The sequence below is a fragment of the Lissotriton vulgaris genome, chromosome 10 (genome assembly GCF_964263255.1).
Source record: "Lissotriton vulgaris chromosome 10, aLisVul1.2, whole genome shotgun sequence".
Classification (NCBI taxonomy): Eukaryota; Metazoa; Chordata; class Amphibia; order Caudata; family Salamandridae; genus Lissotriton; species Lissotriton vulgaris.
The window spans coordinates 701,214,706-701,234,119 of record NC_141698.1 but is presented as its reverse complement, the minus strand read 5'-3'; the positions used below and the strand labels follow the sequence as shown (position 1 = coordinate 701,234,119).

At 51.1% G+C, this 19,414-nt stretch overlaps 1 protein-coding gene across 1 annotated transcript in view; it reads left to right on the top strand.

The window, feature by feature from the left end:
- Positions 1–19,414, top strand: part of CCNY (cyclin Y) — a 547,033-nt gene that overhangs the window by 507,183 nt on the left and 20,436 nt on the right. The window lies entirely within an intron of this gene.

Sequence of the window (19,414 nt, the reverse complement as noted above, 5' to 3'; positions counted from 1 at the left end):
CAACATGGGACCCAAATACCTCAACAACCGAATGAGTTTCCACGCTCCCAAAAGGAATTTCCGCTCAGCCGACCTCGCATTGGTAGAGGTCCCCTGTGTTCGCCGGAGCAGAGCTGGAGGTAGAGCTTTCTCTTACACCGCAGCCACAGCTTGGAACTCTCTCCCATTAGACATAAGACGCTCTCCAACCCTGCAAACCTTCAAACGGGGACTTAAGACCTGGCTTTTCGACTGACCGGAGCAGCCCCCCACCCTCTTTCCCTTCCCCAGCGCCTTCAGACCCTCACGGGTGAGTAGAGCGCTTTACCATCCCCTGATTGATTGATACCTAACTGGTATTGATATGATCTATCACAAAGTAACTGGAGTAAATACATGCAAGGTCTTGAGAGCACGTGACTGTTGGACAGGCCACGTGAAGGGCCGCTCCCCCTCTGCCCGACCAGGCCCGAGCCCGGTCCCTCAAGTGTCACACACCACCACTTCACGCTTTCCGTCCCCTCCGGGACCCTTGCCTCTGAACATATCGACCTCGTGGGCCCGATCCCTCACTGGCCCGCGCGCCCAGCCTGGGCGCCATCTTGGACACTCCGCCACGAGGCCGCGTGGCCCCCGATCGACCCCAACCCTGGGCCTGGCCAGGCCTCAGACATCCCGGCACCATCATCCACCCAGGAGGTGAGCGGACTACTTGGCGGGTCAATGGGAGAAAGAGGTGTCGATGGTTCTCCCTCGCCAGGTGCCGCTCGCCCACCATCTCCCCGGGCGCTGGCTCCACCCCCCTGCTGGGTGTCTGGACCCCTTCATCCCGGACCCCCCAACCTCCAAGGGCGAGGGTCCGGACATCAAAGAGGATCAGCCCTATAACTGGGGCAGCTCCAGAGCAGGAAGGCAGTTGTATCCTGGAGTCGAGAGACGCAGTGAAGAACTCATCCTTGACGGACTACTGGCGCTGCCGTAGCCCTGCCTTGCGAACCATCGTCCTGCCTGTTGGCTCTGCCGAAACCTTCGTAATCATCATCGTCGTCGGGACCTGCTGGCGTGGCCGCGGACCGTTTGTAACCACCATCTTCATCGGGACCTGCTGGCTCCACCGCGGACCGTCGCTTCCTTCATCCATCTCGGGACCTGCTGGCTCCGCCGCGGCCCGATCATCTAGAACGCCGAGCTCGAGGATTGAGAGCTATTTTCATCTATTGGTAACAAGACTGTCCCGCTACCCTTTTCCCAATCCAGAGACCAGAATCGAGGGGACCCCTGAGTCCAGACCTCCTTGTATAATTTTACCGTAACTAAAGAATTGCTGATAAAGTATCGTTGAACCTTATCCTGGTGTGGTGTCCGTCTGTGGGGGGGAAGTTACTTGTCTGTACGATCGCTGGAGACGGCTCTCCCCGGAGACCTCTCCCCTTATCCTCGGCCGACCCTCCCGGTCCGTCTAACATTGGTGGCCAGCGGCGCGATCCGAATCACCGCATAATCGTACAGAGAGTAGCTCACCCCACGACGAAATCACGATGACAACTAAAGAAAGCGGATCCACCGAGAAATTTCAAATGGAGAAATTGAACGAGTACAGCCATCGTGAACTAAAACAATTCTGCATCGAACTAGGTATCGCTACCACCGGTCTAAGTACCAAAGACGATTTTAAGCAGGCCTTAGAGTCCTGGGCAGAAACCGGGGCCGTGGAAACCACCGACCAAAATATCGCAGCAGTAGAAAAAAACACCACGGCACCCGAGGAGCAAAGAACGGGTCTCTCGCAAGACGAGATCCAGGAACGAGAGAAAACACGACTACACGAACTAGAAATGGCCCGGCTCAAAATGGAGGTTGAACTTAAACTGGCCGAACAAAAAATAAGCTTAGAGCACCTGCGTCTCCGAGAAGAAAGAGAGGAAAAACAGAGACAAAGGGAGCTCGAGGAAAAGAGGCTGGCGTATGAACATGAGCGCAAACTAGCGGAGATAGACTTACGCAAGCAGAACAGAGAATTAGGGGTGCCCGAGCAACCCCGCGACCCAGGGGCAACAGAGAAAAAGGTACACATCCCCAAGGATGTCGTCCGAGAATACTTCCGAGAGGACGACATCCAGCAATGGTTCAAGGCCTACGAAATTGCTATGACCGCCCACCGGATCGATCGAAGCGATTGGGGAGCCGGTCTCTGGGGGAGATTCCTCAATGAAGGCCGCGATGCCCTGCTACAGCTCCCGGACCATCAGATGACCTCCCATGACCACATGAAAGCTTCCCTCCTCACCCGCTATGGGCTCACACCCGAGATGTACCGTCAGAGGTTCCGAGACTGCACCCGCATCCCGGGTACAACTTGGGTGGACAACGTGAACTATTTTAGCCGAGCCTTCGAGGGCTGGATCAAAGGAAGCAATGTCACAACGTACGAACAACTCTTCAACCTCATGGTGTGGGAGCATCTATCAAACAATTGCTTCATTGAGCTCCGGCAGCACCTCCTCGACAGCAAATTGACTGATCCACGGCAGCTCGCAGCCGAGGCTGACCGGTGGGAAATCACCAGAGTGGGCCGAAATGGATCCTATGAACAGAACCGGAACAACAACGGTCAGCACCGTCCCCGAGGAGGAGGAGGGGGCCAAGGGCGAGGAAGAGACAACGCTCCGGTCGCCCCCGCTACCAGCTCCACCCCCCCGGCCAACCGGGGCAGCACCCCGGCGCGACCGGGATACCGAGCCAATGTCACGTGTCACCGATGCCAACGAGTCGGCCACTATGCAAACGACCCAAATTGCCCGCAGTACCAGAGCCCAAGACCCCGCCAAGTGGCCGCTGCTGCCCTAGGGGAAGAACAGATCTCCGAGGAGCAGGAAGAATACGAACAAGAGCATCAAGAATGGGAGCCAGCCGCCATGACTTTAGCATGCTTAGGGGGGAAAGACATGGTCCCGCGGGTCCCCCTACCCGCTAACACCCGGAAGTACAGCCAATGGGTGAGCATCAATGGACGCCGGGCCGAAGCCCTCCGTGACACCGGGGCCAGTGTAACAGCCGTCCGCTGTCACCTGGTGACCCCAGAACAGTTCATACCAAACATTCTCTGCCCTGTCCGTTCAGCCGATAACTCAGACAGTCTGTGTCGGATGGCCTGCGTCCCTTTCGAATGGGGAGGGGTCTCCGGCATGTTGAAAGTAACGGTCCGAGATGATGCTCCCGTAGACTGTCTCCTGGGAAATGACCTTGAAAGCTCGCCCTGGGCAGCCGTAGAACGAAGAGAACACCTGGGGATGTTGGGCGTCCCGGACTGGGCGTGCGTCACCACCCGGTCCATGGCCGCCCGTGCCAATCCCCGACAAGAGGAACCCGAATGGCCGGCACCTCCTCCCCCGGTCGCCCCAGTCGAAGACACCGACCGTGCCGTCCCCCCAGAACCAGCTCAACCTCCGGACCTCGCTGGCCTCGACCAGTGGCATCAAGAGGGGGGACCCACACAGGAACAGTTTCGCCAAGAGCAAAAGACCTGTCCCTCCCTCGAGGGACTCCGCCAACAAGCCCTCGCCCAGAGCGCAGGGGATACCTCCGGAACACATTGGGTCTACTGGGACAATGATCTGCTATACAGTGAACAAAGGATCGCGGAGTTGGGGGCCAGCCGAGTGCTAGTGGTGCCCCTCCGTTTTAGAGACTTCTTGCTAAACCTAGCCCACGATGTCCCCCTGGCGGGACACCTGGGTCAGGATAAAACCTACAGCCGCCTAGTAACCCACTTCTTCTGGCCAAAAATGAGGAATGATGTTCTCCAGCATTGCCGATCTTGCCCCACGTGCCAAGCCAGTGGAAAGAGCGGCCGCAAACTAAAAGCCCCCCTGCAACCATTTCCCGTGGTCACCACCCCGTTCGAGAGGGTCGGGATAGACATTGTGGGGCCCCTGGACCCCCGTACAAAACAAGGACATCGGTTCATCCTGGTACTAGTGGACCACGCCACCCGCTACCCCGAGGCTATTCCCCTGCGAACTGTGACAGCCCCGGTGGTCGGTCGGGCCCTGATGGGGATCTTCTCCCGTGTGGGCTTCCCCAGAGAAGTCGTCAGCGACAGGGGCACAAACTTTATTTCCAAATATATGAAGTCCCTCTGGCAACAGTGTGGGGTCACCTACCGATTCACGACCCCCTATCACCCTCAAGGAAACGGACTCGTTGAGCGGTTCAACCGCACGCTCAAAGGGATGATTGGGGGGTTGGAAGAGCCCCTCCGTCGCCAGTGGGATGTGCTGCTGCCGTGCCTCCTCTTCGCATATCGAGAGGTCCCCCAGAAGTCCCTCGGCTTCAGCCCGTTTGAGTTGTTGTATGGACACCCCGTACGGGGGCCTCTCAGTCTAGTCAAGGAAGGCTGGGAAATGCCCCCTCTAAAGAACCCCCCGGATGTCTTCAAATACCTCCTGACCCTCCGCAACCAGACCCGACGGTTCAGAGAACTGGCAAAAGCAAACCTGGAGGCCAGTCAAGAGGACATGAAAAAGTGGTATGACCAAAATGCCTCCTCCATCGAATTTGAACCCGGACAACAGGTATGGGTGATGTCCCCCACCGAGCCCTGCGCCCTGCAAGACAAGTGGACGGGGCCCTTCAAAGTAGTCGAACGTAAGGGTCCTGTCACCTATCTCATCGACATGGAATCTTCACGGAACCCCCTCCGAGTCCTCCACGCTAATAGGCTGAAACCCCACTTTGTGCGTTCAGAACTCAGCCTCCTGATGGCCACAGACAATGGAGCCGAAGAAGACTCCGAACCCCTTCCTGACCTCCTACGGACTCGGGAGAAAGATGGCTCCGTGGATGGGGTCCGACTCTCGGGAGCCCTCACCCTGGACCAACGCCAGGAATGTCGGGACCTTCTGTTGCAGTTCGCCGACCTGTTTTCCCTCACCCCAGGTGTCACTTCCTGGTGTGTGCACGATGTGGACACGGGGGACAGCCCCCCTATCCGCCACCGGGCCTACCGCGTACCAGATCGGGTACGGGCTTGCATCCAGGGAGAAGTAACCAAAATGCTCACCCTCGGGGTCATTGAGCCCTCAGACAGCCCCTGGGCCAGCCCAGTAGTACTGGTCCCCAAAGCAGCCGCTCCCGGCACCACACCGGAACTCCGGTTCTGCGTCGACTACCGGGGCTTGAATGCGGTCACCAGGACGGACGCACACCCCATCCCCCGGGCAGATGAACTAATCGACCGCATGGGAGCTGCCCGCTACCTCAGCATTTTCGACCTGACGGCAGGCTACTGGCAGATCGGCCTCACACCCCGGGCCCAAGAACGATCTGCATTTTCCACTCCTGATGGCCATTATCATTTCAAGGTCATGCCCTTCGGCATGAAGAATGCCCCCGCAACATTTCAGCGGCTAGTCAACCAGGTCTTGGCCGGGCTCGAAGGATTCAGCGCCGCCTACCTAGACGACATCGCTGTGTACAGCCACCACTGGTCCGACCACCTCCACCACCTCCGAGCGGTGCTACAGGCCCTTCAGCAAGCTGGCCTCACGATCAAGGCCAGCAAATGCCAAATTGGTCAGGGGTCCGTAACCTACTTCGGACACCAGGTGGGAAGCGGCCTGGTGGCCCCCCTGCAGCTTAAGATTGCCGCCATCCAGTCCTGGCAGCCCCCCATCACCCAGACCGAGGTCCGCGCCTTTTTGGGACTCACGGGCTATTACAGACGGTTCGTGAAAGACTATGGTACCATAGTGGGGCCCCTCACGGAGCTCACGTCCAAAAATCAACCCAAGAAGGTCAACTGGACCCCAGATTGTCAAACAGCCTTCGAACAACTGAAGGCCGCCATGTGCTCCGCCCCTGTGCTCCAGGCCCCCGACTACAGCCGGGAATTCGTCGTACAGACGGATGCCTCCGACCACGGCATTGGGGCGGTCCTGTCTCAATTGAACACCGAAGGCCTTGATCAGCCAGTGGCCTTCATCAGCAGGCGACTCCTACCTCGAGAACAACGCTGGAGCACCATCGAGAGGGAGGCCTTCGCCGTGGTATGGGCCCTCAAAAAGCTCCGGCCCTACCTCTTTGGCACACACTTCCGGGTGCAGACCGACCATCGACCCCTGCAGTGGCTGATGCAGATGCGGGGGGAAAACCCAAAGCTACTACGTTGGTCCATCTCCCTACAAGGGATGGACTTCACTGTTGAACACCGGCCTGGGCCAGACCACGCCAACGCAGATGGCCTGTCCCGGTTTTTCCGCCTCGACGAGGAGAGTCCCCAAGAGGATGGGTGACTCTCCCCGCCTTCAGCTGGGGGGGACGCATGTTGGACAGGCCACGTGAAGGGCCGCTCCCCCTCTGCCCGACCAGGCCCGAGCCCGGTCCCTCAAGTGTCACACACCACCACTTCACGCTTTCCGTCCCCTCCGGGACCCTTGCCTCTGAACATATCGACCTCGTGGGCCCGATCCCTCACTGGCCCGCGCGCCCAGCCTGGGCGCCATCTTGGACACTCCGCCACGAGGCCGCGTGGCCCCCGATCGACCCCAACCCTGGGCCTGGCCAGGCCTCAGACATCCCGGCACCATCATCCACCCAGGAGGTGAGCGGACTACTTGGCGGGTCAATGGGAGAAAGAGGTGTCGATGGTTCTCCCTCGCCAGGTGCCGCTCGCCCACCATCTCCCCGGGCGCTGGCTCCACCCCCCTGCTGGGTGTCTGGACCCCTTCATCCCGGACCCCCCAACCTCCAAGGGCGAGGGTCCGGACATCAAAGAGGATCAGCCCTATAACTGGGGCAGCTCCAGAGCAGGAAGGCAGTTGTATCCTGGAGTCGAGAGACGCAGTGAAGAACTCATCCTTGACGGACTACTGGCGCTGCCGTAGCCCTGCCTTGCGAACCATCGTCCTGCCTGTTGGCTCTGCCGAAACCTTCGTAATCATCATCATCGTCGTCGGGACCTGCTGGCGTGGCCGCGGACCGTTTGTAACCACCATCTTCATCGGGACCTGCTGGCTCCGCCGCGGACCGTCGCTTCCTTCATCCATCTCGGGACCTGCTGGCTCCGCCGCGGCCCGATCATCTAGAACGCCGAGCTCGAGGATTGAGAGCTATTTTCATCTATTGGTAACAAGACTGTCCCGCTACCCTTTTCCCAATCCAGAGACCAGAATCGAGGGGACCCCTGAGTCCAGACCTCCTTGTATAATTTTACCGTAACTAAAGAATTGCTGATAAAGTATCGTTGAACCTTATCCTGGTGTGGTGTCCGTCTGTGGGGGGGGGGTTACTTGTCTGTACGATCGCTGGAGACGGCTCTCCCCGGAGACCTCTCCCCTTATCCTCGGCCGACCCTCCCGGTCCGTCTTGGCCCACCCCGACGTATCACGCTCGCAACCTCGGCATAATCCTTGACTCCTCCTGCTCCATGAACCGTCAAATCAACGCCAACTCCTCCACCACTTTCAACTGCCTCTGGATCCTAAGCAAAACTTTCAAGTGGATCCCCCCGGACTGCAGAAAGACCGTCACAGACGCGCTCATCACCAGCCGTCTCGACTACGGCAACGCACTCTACACCGGAATCAACAAAGCTCTACTACGCAAACTCCAAACCATCCAAAACGTGGCCGCCAGGCTCATCCTAGGGTTACCACGCCACGAGCACATGATTCCACACCTGCGAGAACTCCACTGGCTTCCCGTGGAGAAGAGAGTCACCTACAAACTACTCATGCATACCTTCAAATCCCTTAACAACATGGGACCCAAATACCTCAACAACCGAATGAGTTTCCACGCTCCCAAAAGGAATTTCCGCTCAGCCGACCTCGCATTGGTAGAGGTCCCCTGTGTTCGCCGGAGCAGAGCTGGAGGTAGAGCTTTCTCTTACACCGCAGCCACAGCTTGGAACTCTCTCCCATTAGACATAAGACGCTCTCCAACCCTGCAAACCTTCAAACGGGGACTCAAGACCTGGCTTTTCGACTGACCGGAGCAGCCCCCCACCCTCTTTCCCTTCCCCAGCGCCTTCAGACCCTCACGGGTGAGTAGAGCGCTTTACCATCCCCTGATTGATTGATACCTAACTGGTATTGATATGATCTATCACAAAGTAACTGGAGTAAATACATGCAAGGTCTTGAGAGCACGTGACTAAGCACATTAACCGACATTTAGCCACTGGATTAACCACTAACCTTGTTTTCGGGGTAGTGTGCTACTCGCTGTAAAGGGCTTCAATGCCTCATCAGAAGTAGTATGCACTATATAAATGCAATTTCAAGTAAGCGTTCTCTAAAAGTTGAAGATAAAGTAGTTATATTCTATACTCCCTGGACTCTAAGTGCTTTAAAAAGGATTTTAAATATAAGTCAAAATACAGCCTAAATTATTTGCAAAAAACATCAAATATAGTAAAGGCTGGGAGGACACATCACATGGATAAGCTGGCAACGTACCAAGGCGAGCAGGGAAACAAAATAGTCATCAAACTGTCCCAGCCCTAAAACGGCCTATTTGGGACATTTCCCTCCTAAAGGGAGATCTAAATACAAGACTGTGAGACTAGTTCATCCCTTAGCCTCTCTGTCCGGCTAAACCCCAGAAAACTAAGCTTAACCATCCTTTTATCTTTCTTAAAAAGAGATTCGGGCATGTCAAAGAATTCCTGGAAGCCTATCATACTTCAGGAATCCTTCACATAAGCGAGCTACGGTACCTTCAGCCCATATTCACGGGGTAAGCAGTCCTTTATAATCTGCATATTCAGACCTGCTTCCTGCGAAGTCCGGATTGATACCCCGAGCATCAAAGGTACCAGGCGCGAGATGTACTGCAATGACAGCGCCGTATGCAGGATATAGTGCGAGCTGGCAGGTGAAACCGAAAGGAGCCGCCTACATACCCGGTTTTACTCACACTGAAGCAGATCACCCCAAACACCTGCCCCCTTATAGAACAGCTGGGCGCACTGAGCTTTATGGATTGTGAGTTAAGGCACCATTCAGGGCTTTAAGTGGTCCGGGTCTCACTGGTGCTGAGCACCGGCAGTTTTTTATAGGGGGCCTCGAACGGGGTCTCTGTTTTGTGCCCTGGCACAGGCGATCCGTTTTTTTTCTGGACTGCAGTAACAGCAGACAGACACATCGATGTGCGCATGCTCACCCTGCTCACTGCTCACTAGTGGAGAGGTTACGGCATGACGTCATGCCAGGTGAGCGTTGTAGGGGAAGGGAAATCCTTTGAAGAGAGTCATTTTCTCTCAGGATTTCCCTTCTCTTTTTGAAACTCGGGAGCAGCAGCTTTATCGTGGTGTCTCCAGGGCTTTATGTGGAAACTTTTTCAATATTATCTACAAGCCTTGTTGCTGCTTATTTATCTTATGCAACTAACAACCATTGACAAAGACAATAGTCCTGACTTGTTGTAGGTATGATGTTACTTGTTGTATCATATATCTGGATGCAATGACAGAAATAGCCAAATACAAGTCTATGGGAAGCCCAGATTTTTATCTTTCGTGCTTTTAAGCCACGCCCTTAATTAAATTGGCCACGACCCTTTGAGAGACGCACCAGTTTTTTCATCCCACTTAGAGAGCCCTGGCAGCATTGTCGTGCAGGCTTGAGGCTGTGGTAACTTAAAATGCATCCTGTAGATTTAGACATTTTCAAACAAGCATTTCGAATTGGAGTATGCCAGGAAAGTTTTTTTTTTAACCTCGACTTTCGCAGAAAAAAGGTTAGGACAATAACACTTAATGCGACTTACTATTGGCTGCTGTATATTATCAGGCAGTCCTGCCTTTTCAGCCAACAGTACGTTGCATTCAGAGCTTGTAGTTTTGCTTTTAATCCTGCCCATTGGATCTCAGTTTTTTAACATACACAGTGATGTTGGCTAAAATGCAGTAGAATAGATGAAGTTATCATATGACATGGGAGTCACTTATCAGCTGATGTTATTTGAAGCTGCAAATGACCTTCTGTATTAAAATGCAAAAGTCAGGCGCACATCTGCCAGCTTCTCTGATGAGGTTTGGATTGTGCAGGCACCACATGATCCCGGCCTTTGTGTTGCACCAGTTCAAACTGTTGAAATCCCCCTCTGTGGCTGCATCACCTTGATTAAAAGTATAGTAATCACTTCAGGTGGCTTAATGATCAGGGAAAGGAAAAATAGCTCAATCATTCAAAGTTAGATATATTGGATGACTATGACGTCACATCTGCTAACATCACGTCCTGTGATATCACTCCGTGTGGCGCTCATTGGCTAAAGTCAGGGGCACTGGGATTATATGGCAGGAGAGGGCTAAATTAAGTGGCAGGCGTGAGTAAATTATGCAGCAAGAAAAGTCAAATTATGTGGCATAATGCGCCATATTTTGTAATGGCATCGCTTCGTTATTTCAGCATTTTTAAACTTGGTCACATTGCCTGGCATTAGTTGCCCTTTATTAGAACCATTTTAATGCCCAAATTTAGCAAAAAGCAACCTAAAAGGTGACCAGTCCTGTTTTGTAAAGGGCCTTTCACTGCACGGCAACACGTGTATTGCATTCTTAGTAACTTTTGAACCGTTTGAGCTAGAAACCATTTTTTTTGTTACCATCTGCAGATTATGCAGCAGATTGTGAATTATGCAGCAAATCTACAATTAAGCGAGTATCGCAGCGGCCGCATAATTCCAGTGGCCCTGGCTACAGTGATTAGTCCCCTCAATATTTTTCTTAGGACTTGTGCCCTAGTGTGGCATAAGTGATTCAGGGGAGAGAGGATGGGGAAATATGTTCATAGGCCAGTCACTGCTTTGAGATAATCAGTATGGCTTGACCCATTAACACTTAATGGTTCCCACAGAAATCACAGAAGGAGCAGGATGAGGTTGCATGACATAACCACAAATGCCTATACCACGCAGATGCCTTTAGCACTCATGCCTTTACCATGCATTGTAAGTATTTGTAAGGTAAGGAAAACTTATGTGGTTTCCTTTAATTTAAAATAATGTTTTTTGGGGGGGAACCACCTAAAACCCTCTTTTTAAGTTACTCATAGCCTTCCTTTACCATTACCCACTCCTAAATTCAAAAAATACCCATACCTCCCTTTACTACTACCCGCCCCCGAACGTAATATTTATTTTAATTATATTTAGTTTTGGGAATGGGGCACCCTCATCTTTTTAATGTACTCCTCATCCTCCTTTAACACTATCGACCCATAAACCCTAAATTACCCATACCTCCCTTTCCACTACCCACCTTTAAGCCCTAGAATTATCCATACCTCCCTTTAGCACTACCCAGCTCTAAACCCAAAATTTACCCTTACCGTTACCAAACCCTAAATCCTAAAAGTACTCCTCTCCCTTTCCCACTACCAACCCATAACCCTAAATTACCCATACATCCCTTTATCACTACCCACCCCCAAATTCTAAAATTACCCATGCCTCCCCTAAACCCTAAAATAACCTTTACCTTCATTTACTACTACCCTCCCCTAAATGTTGCCTTACGTTATTTGTTATACATACGTATGCATTTAGACATACACACACCCACACACTCTTACTTACTTACCATGCATGGCAAAGGTATTGTGTAGTAAAGGCATTTCATGGTAAAGGCATCGAGTGGTAAAGGCATCGCGTTCTAAAGGCATCGCGTGGTTAAGGCATTGCGTGGTAAAGACTGCTTCTGGCAGAGAGAAAGAGGAGTAAAGAGAAAAAGGTGAGGGTTAAGCAACAGTGAAGGTTGAAGCTTTCCTAGTTTTCTGTCCTCAGCTACCGGCATTGCCTCTTTTATACCGCCGGCACTCTCCACTGATGGCAGCTTTACGTTTTGCACGACAGGAAGGGAAGAGGTGTATGTTCTTAAACCAGTGTTAAGCATAATGGGATCAAAAGCCAGGACAGCTCTAGTCCATATTTTTGTCAACCGTATGTAACTTATACAAGTGTCCGGCAGAACAAAGAGGTGCAGCAGCTGTACTGCTTCCATTAGGTAGTAGCTTCTATAATACCCAGTGCTTAGAAAATGCTAGATGGGAGCAGAGGGGAGAGGATCACGAAAGGCTCCAAGTTTGGTTTCACCCAGGGCGCTATCTGAGCAAAGGCTGGCCCGCGAGTGACGTCATGTAACATAATGGGGTTCCCCGTCTGAATTTGGTTTGGGACCCTTGATTCTCCAATACCTCACAGAAATCCCTAGATCCTAAGGTTAACGGGGGCTTTTGCAGTGTGGACCCCCCCCCAAACCCCCCTCGCAATGGCGCGACTAGGACGGTCAGCAACAGGCCTAACTCGGGCGCCCTGGTCTGGACTTAAATAGGCCAATGCCAGTAAGCACATGATGGCTGAAGAGAACAAATGCCCAAGCAGACCGCAAGTATTTTTATAATCCCAGATTACAACCTCAAAAGAAACATAAGCCCGCACGTTTTGCTTCAGTGTCACAGAAATAGCCTCGTGTGTGGTTAATGTGTTTCTCCGGCTTAAGCTTGTCCAAATGTTATGACGGTCGCGTGTCTTCCTGAAGCGTCAGGCTCCCTTTTATCCAAGTCGGTGATTTAGTGTGTGAGGGGGGACTTCGTTTGCAAGTGATTGCAGGCGCTCTCATTTGTAAAGAATGCAGTTCCACTCCTCCCGCTCGTGCTGTACAGTTTACTGGCTGCACAATAATCCCTCCAATGGAGGGCTCGCGCGCGCTTCCATTTTAGACATGCGCAGGAAGTTCCGACTGCACTCTTGTCCAATTATGTCAATTCCAACCACATTCTAATGGAGATACAGGAAACAATTGGAAAGGTGTGAGCTCTATACCAAAAGATATGCAGGATATCCCTTTTTAAAAATATTTTACAGATAAACGGTTATGATCCCTTGCATCATGATTCCTTTCTGGTAATCCTCATTACTCCTGGGGAATTCTTCCTCGTTCAATTTCTTAATGCTCTTCATGAAGTAATGAGGAACTGAGGGGACGTGGCAACCCTTGGTAGTAACTCTGTTACTTATTGGTAATCTTTGTCACTTCTGCAGCCATCTTGTTTTTCTCCTTCCTTCCTTCCTTCATGAAGGGTAGCACAGATAAGCACGTAGCACATATAGCTAATGACAATTTTTGAGGCAACATATAGGTAAATGTTATAAGTTGTTTAAGAAGGTAATCCTGACAGGCATTACTATAAACCGGAAGTTAGTTTACATTACCTGTCACCAGGGCCGTTTCTAGGTGTTTTGCTGCCCTAGGCGAGAATTGGAAAATGCCGCCCCCTACCTTTTACTCCCATGACCATCACTCCGCATTTCTTTCTTCTGAAGTTCATGGACACCTCTCTGGTGTGTCGAGCCCTTCCTTGGGAGCTCCCTACTCTGCACCTCTCCCCCCTCCACTGGTTCATTAACTCTCCCTGAGTCTATCACCTATTGTTCCAGTGTTTCTCGTTCCCTTGCGTTATTCCTCTACCTCTCCCCCTACTCTCTCTGCAGTTCTCAATTGTCCCTCTCCCTCCAGCACTCTGTGTTGTTCTAACCCCCTCCCCACCCTCCCCCCATCCCTGCCCTGGTCCTATTCAAAAGGTACTGTCCTTCCTATTTCACCAGCTCCCATCTGTTCACAGGCCCTGCACCCCTGATACTTCCTATCATACTACCTTCTCCCTCAATGTTTCCCACATCGCCTCTTTCATCTCTGCTCTTGGTGTCTTTTATCTCCACTGACCTTATAGTACTCGATATTCCCCCCCTTTTTAAACCCGTGCCTCCCCGTCACCTTTCATCACATCCTCAATTCAGTCGTCCTCACCTTTCGCCTTAATTCAATACTTACCCCTCCCCCCTTCCCTAATATACTCCTTTCTGTAGAGCTCAATGCTTCTCTCAGCTGTGCCCCCGGTGGCATGGGGAACCCCCCCACTCTAGCAGCTTAAGCAAAGGCAGCACTGACCCCATGAAATGGCGACCAGGTCCCCACTTAAAAGTGAATATGTTGTTTGTGGGCCTCTTCTGCCTGCAAGTCAAAATACCAGCGTTAGGGAATATCAGGAAAGAGGGCGATGTGTGAAAGGACGGATGCACAAATGCAATGACAGATGGATGGGTAGAAACAGTATGGCTGAATGGGGCAAGAGGTAAGTGTATGGAAAGGTGAAGGGGGTGGATGGATGAGTAGAAGGGAGGAGGAATGGATAGACCCTCCGAAGGAGGATGAAAAACTGAAAGGAACTCTTTTAAGCAGGATTGGATTTGCACACTTTGCGAGCTCGGTGTGATTAGAGGTAAGTTACCAGTGATGGGGCTTTTAATTTTCTGGCTACTCACTTGTGTCCCTTCCTTCAGCACCCCTGCCCTCCATTCACCAGGTCCTGCTCATTCTTTCTTTCTTGCCTGCCATCCCCCACCAGCTTCTCTTCTCCCTGGTTCTGTGTGTGCCTTCCCTCCCTTCAGTGGTTCTTGCTCACACCCTGCTTCTTTCATGTTGCATTGCCCTTCCTTGCTTCCCTAATACCCCAGATGTGTCCCTGGTTCTTGCGTGGTCTGCTCTCTTCCACTCACCCCTCTTTAGCAGTTCCTGATTTCTCGTCTTCCTCCTCAGCTCTCTCATCCCCTTTCTCGTCTGCCACTGCCTCGAGCCCCGCTGCCTATCCCACATGCACCTGCAAACCTTTCTCCACTGGCTGCTGCCCTAGTCGCTCATTTAGACCCCCCCACACACACACCCCCTCCTGCCTACTAGTGCCTTAGCAAGGTTGCCAAGGGTCCTACTGTGAGCAAGGAAAAAGGAGCTATATTTGGAACTTTCCGTGTCTCTGTGCCACTGCACCCACTGCACAATTAACAGCTAGGTCTCCGCTGCCCATTTCAGCACCCCTTCCCGCTCCCTCTGTCACTGCAACACTGTGCTTTCTCTGCCTTCTCGGCCTCCGAGGGGAAAGGAGCTCCGTGTCTGAAAGGGCTGGGGTGGGAGGCCTGTCGCCTCATGGACTGCTGGGGCAGAGAAAGGCAGGGCGGGTCCGGACGGTCACAGGAACAGAAGGCCATGGCGGAGCCGTGTACAGCGGGGGTGCAGCGGAATAGTGGAGGCAGGCGCTACTGGTGAAGGTGGAGGGAGGGGCGGGGGAATGGGCGAGGGCTGCGAGTGTGTGAAAGTGTGGGGAGCAGTGAGAGAAGAGTGAGCATCAGATTCTGCATGAACATTGGGAGGAAGTTGCGAACAGCAGAGAGCGGAGTGTGAAGGTGTGTATACACTGGTACCGCCGGCCGCTCCACACACCACTTGCACTCACAGCTTTCAAATTAAAAAAAAAACAATTCCCCCCCTTTTGCCGCCCTAGCCCTTTTGCCGCCCTAGGCGGCCGCCTAGTCTGGCCTAATGATAGAAACGGCCCTGCCTGTCACCAAACCTCTGATTTCAACTTAATAGAATTGCTGTATTTTGACCAGAGAACTCTGGGAGAAGTGCTTGTCTCGAAGGTCTGCATTGGCCTTTGTCACAAGTGGGACACACTGGAAGACCACCGCATCCTTCCTAGGACAGTAAAGGAAGCACCTTTAAATTAGATAATAATAAACCCTATTTTCAACCGTGTCTAGAAACAGCAGAAGTGTTAGATGAATCCTTATACACGACACAATAAATGCTGCAGTATTGCTATCCTTCCCTGATTAGCGTAGTAATCGTAAGTGTAACTTCCTGTTCCCCTAGCCCTCAAAGACATACACCAGCTCACACTGGACCAAATAATGTAATTCAAAGTGTTGTGCGCCGTTTTTAACTCCTCCCTGACCCCTCTCTACATGGCGGGACTCAACCGCAGACCTAGCGGTGCCAAGCATCAGTGTATCAACATAGATGAGAAAGAAGCACTGCGAAAATAATACGTTTATGGTGCCCTTTGTTGGGATTCCTTGGACGCTAACCTGCAATCTTATGTTATGTTATTTTGATTTATTACGTGCTCGAATCACCCCCAGAGGGGTATCGTGGAGCGAGACCAAGACTACAGACTGTGAGGGCTACCTTTGAAATAGGTGAGTCTTGAGAAATTTCCTGAAGTGGGAGTGGTCCTCACATATACGTAATTGCAGTGGTAGGTTATTCCAATGGTGGGGGGCGAGGAAGGAACACGACCTGCATCCTGACCTGGCCTTTCTGACCCTGGGGACCTTAAAGAAAACATCTTATACCACCTTATACTACATTCGCATCCTGCAGAAAAGCAAAGAAATCCACAACTCACTACTATGGGACTAGGTGCATTCATATTGCACAAATTCTCCTCACATTGCTTTCGAAGTTTATCTTTAAATCGAGATGACTGACTTTGCGTACCACCCATCTCCAGTATCTACTGTAAACTGGCTTTGGTAACATACTAAAGAGATTTAAATCCTGTTAATAAATAAACAAATGGATTGTTAGCCCCTCACAACCTCATATTTGCTTGTAGAGGGATAAAATAGAGTACATGGGTCTTTTACAACTCAGTTTAGTTGTGTTAAAAGCAAAGAGGCCGCTACCAGCAAGGAGCCTATCAAGACGAGCGAGAGAAAAAGCCTGAGGGCTGTAAAGAGCCATAGAGACAGACAGAGGGCATGAACTACCAAAGCTAAAGAGATGGGAAATGATGAGTCTTCAGTGCTTTCCGAAATGTCAGACAGTTATCCATGCTCCGGATGTGAACAGGGAGGGCATTCCGAAAGGAGCGCCCACCGGCGCGAGACCTCCTGACCCGCGGTACAACTGCCAGGTGTTGACCTGCTGAGCGAAGATGACGAGTAGGAACTTGGGCGGCGAGCAGGCCAGCTAGAATGCAGCTGCAGGTGTGTTCAAGAGCCTGAACGCAAAGCAGAGGGACTTAACCTTGATATTGTGAAACAATATCACTTAGACACAGGAAGAGATTTAATATATATATCTATGTATAGTACACTGTGTACTTTATAAACACAGTGCACACTTTTGTCAATCAACTTATTTGTCTAGTGTTGCAAAGTAGCAGTGAATGCTTGACTCAACGCATGAGACTGCATTAAAAAAAAATTCAATATTTATATTCAGTCATACTGTTTGCGCAATAAAACAGACCTTAAAGAATGCAGATTTCTTGAACAAGTTGTGCACTTTATATATGGCTCTCATCCAATTAATTTCTCCCATATGAAATTTTTGTTTTTGAAACAATGAATAAAGTGTGCCATAGAGCATGATGCAAGACTCTATGTCTCCTGAGAAACTCATTATATGCAGACGATGTACTGCTGTACGTTACAAAACCGGAGACTACCATACCAGCGCTGTTCACGGAGCTAGGGCGCTATGGGGCGCACGCGGGATACCATATTAACTGGCATAAGTCCATCTTTATATGATCCCCATCGCCAAGAGGGGGGGTCCGTTTTCCCAGAACGTCTGGTGAGGTCGACAGAGGGATTTACTTACCTTGGGGTCTTCATCACAACTGATAAGGAACTATCCTTTGAGAGAAATATACGCTGCATCTTGCACAACTTTGCTGCAGATGCGGCACGGTGGAAGCTGCTTCCCCTGACGCTTCTCGGACGGGCGGCAATGTTCAAAATGATCACGCTGCCCAGATTTCTGTATGCCTTCCAGAATGAGTACTTTCCCTTACGATGTGGGGTGTCCAGGGCTCTCCATGCGGAACTGCGTACCTTTCTCTGGATGGGGAAGAGGCCTAGAGTGGCACTCTCAACATTACAAAGACACCAATATAATGGGGGGATCTCCCTGCCCGACTTAGCTTATTATTGGGCAGAGCACCTGATAGTTATCAATGAATGGGTACACGCCCCGGCCACACATCCCACATTTATACTAGAAAGGCACACTTTAGAGACTCACACACATCTGCATTATTTATACGGAGACAAAGGTAGAGCAAGACTACTGCCAGCAACGAGGCTTACAGTAGAGATTTGGCTGAAAGCGACAAGAGCGATAGGATGGGAATGTAAACTAACTAAACAAACCCCATTATGGAAATGCGCATGGCTACCAGAGCTTAACAAACTGAAGGGATTTCGGGGATGGGATGATATAGGCATATCAACACTAGGGGACGTAGTGAAAAAAGGAACACTACAATCATTCCCTGCACTACGTAAGGAGTACGGACTACACCACACACAATATTTTAAATACATACAATTCCGACATGCATGGAGGGCCGAGGAAGCATTGACAGAGGCACTGCCAGAATATGCCCCCTTGGAAGGGCGCCTCCTGCAAGAAAGACTAGAGGCCAAGGCAGTCTCGCTGACCTACAAAACAATAATGAATGATAGACCAGATAAACTGGGTAGCCTGAGGACCACATGGGAGAATGACGTTGGGGAAATGGATGAAATAGACTGGAGCGTGATCCTAATGCACCCCATGGAGGTTGCGATTAAATCGCGCCTGCGATTGATACAATTTAAGGTCCTTCATAGGACCTACTTTGATAGAGCCCGCCTATACAAGATTGGGAGAATAGCAGACCCAAGCTGTCTGAGGTGCGGTGCGACAGTAGGGGACTTTTACCATACGCTATGGGCATGCCCAACTATCCAACTCTTCTGGGACGAGGTCCTGACAGAACTGGGAGAAGTACTAGAGACCACCATACCTGCAGACCCCAAACTCACCCTACTGGGAATGAAAAACGACGTAGATCTGGCTAGACCCCTGCTGATCTTTCTGGTGCTGGCTTTGGTGCTGGCCAAAAGAGATATTGCCCTGCACTGGGGGGCTCTGTACACGTCACAGATTGCAGAGTGGAGGCGGGTGATGGACCTATACATGGCGGCAGAGAGAGTGACCTACAAGGCCAGGGGTTGCCCAAAGAAATTTGGCAGGGTGTGGGGCAAATGGAGGCACTTTCATGGATTAGATGGAGGACTGTGACTTACAGGAGAGTATGAACCCACACACCTATAAGGGGCAGGCCGGGAAGGGAGGTAGATGGAGGACTTGTAGATGGTTTTCTACTGGAAAATTAATTGACTCATGCTTGACAATGATATGTATTTCCATGCTGTCAAAAAGAAAAAAGGCTGTGGGGGTGGGGGGAGGGGTGTGCGGTTCGACATTGACGTGCTTACTGTTTGATATCATGATGCAAAAATTAATTTAAAAAGTTTTAAAAAAAAAGATTCTGTCTCCTGATCTCCGAAATTAGAGATCTGTTATGTTTTCAATATTGTTCTGAAGCGAACTACTGACTGTTGTTAGCACTTTAAAAAACAACTAATAAACTAAATATTATAACAAAAATGGGAAAATAAGTTTTAAAGGTCTGTTTATTGATTGTACCTATATAAATCCACATGCACTAATACTGCATATCTAAGAAGCGATTGAGCTTTTAAGTGTCACAAAGTGACAGCATTTTAAAACAAAGAGGGGGTAAGCGTGATAGGTACA